We start from the raw sequence: 1,476 nt of genomic DNA on the forward strand, positions 1-1,476 counted from the left end.
GGATCACTCTGAATCTGCCTTTGTCGATCACTTCCTCTTGCGATTGATAGTGGCAAAGGAGGGCGCCCGTCATTAATCTCTCAAATTTGTTTGGAATATTTGGCATCAACTGCAGGAGTGTCGTGGATATCATAACTCCCCAATTTTGGTATTGGCATCATAATTTGGCTTTGAATTTAAGAAAATGGAAGGAGGGCAGTCACGTCTAAAATGGAGTGGAGTCTTTAACGATGAGGTATCGTGGAAGCCATGACTATTCATTTCATGTTTAAATTCAAGTTGGGAATATGAAAAATTTAGTTTTTTAAGTGAGTTTTGTATTTATTTAGAGCCGTAGTTCTAAGTTAGGAATGTAACAGAGAAATACAGAGTAAATATTGGAGTGAGTTAGGAATATAACAGAGAAATACAGGGTAAATATTGGAGGACGAGGGGCATCACTACCAAGGATCAAGAATTTTGGGAGAATTCATATTTCACCAACACAGAGCTGTAGGGGGTGGACGTGGTTTCATAGGCATATCACAACAAAAGTGTAGTTTGAGCTACAAAATGAGGGATACAGAATATGAAACGATATGATCCTAAAGATCATAGGGTCACCCTCATCAGCATCGTCTATACAATGAGTGTGAGGGTCGATCTAGACCACTAATTTCTAGTACGTTGGGCGTGGTGGGGGGGGGCATAAGAGATTTTCCATATGTCAGTGGCAAAGATGGTCTTCCCTAAAGTCAAGTATTGAAGTTCAATATCTAAACCCAGAACCAAAACCAAAAGAAGTTTATCCCATGCCAAGTGTGCAGCGCACCACTTCATGAGGAGATAGGTTGGGCAGATATAAGGGTATGATGTTTTTGTTATATATGAAAAGGGGTTGATTATATATTTATATATGTAAATAAAATATTAAAAAGAATTAAAAAAAAATTATATATATATATATATATATATATATAACTAAGAGAAGTGGAGTTTATTTTTTGATGGTAAAATGGATTTTGAAGACATTGAGAGATGGAAACAACATCTTGCACTGAATCCTTTAGGAAAACATAATAGTGGACCCTTCTCAAAAGGAGTCCATGTTATCCTTCAGCACAAGCAACCGAGAGACCTACAACGGGAAGAAGAAGTGGGGAACTGTCTCTTTGCACTTGGATTTGAGTTGTAGTGTATGAATTTAGGGGATGTCCTTCTTAAGTTGGAGGAATTAGACACATGTCTATCTAAGGTGGGACAACCAGAATGGAAGAAATTAAATTGGGCTCTTAAACCGCCCATGCTTGCTCTAATACGACCCAAATTCTTGGAACATTCTTGTGAAGAGGTCAGGCTCACAATTGCCTCTTGTCTTAGCAAGAGCATAAATTTAACGTCCCCTCTGCCACCTTACAATAATGATCTCATTAGGGAGATATTGCAATTCATAGTGGAAACCCTTCAAGGGTTGAACAACATCATGCTTCTTCCCTT

Source organism: Pinus tabuliformis, chromosome 6 (assembly GCF_031772625.1).
Source record: "Pinus tabuliformis cultivar Carrire ecotype Pingquan chromosome 6, CPIR1, whole genome shotgun sequence".
NCBI classification, from domain to species: Eukaryota; Viridiplantae; Streptophyta; class Pinopsida; order Pinales; family Pinaceae; genus Pinus; species Pinus tabuliformis.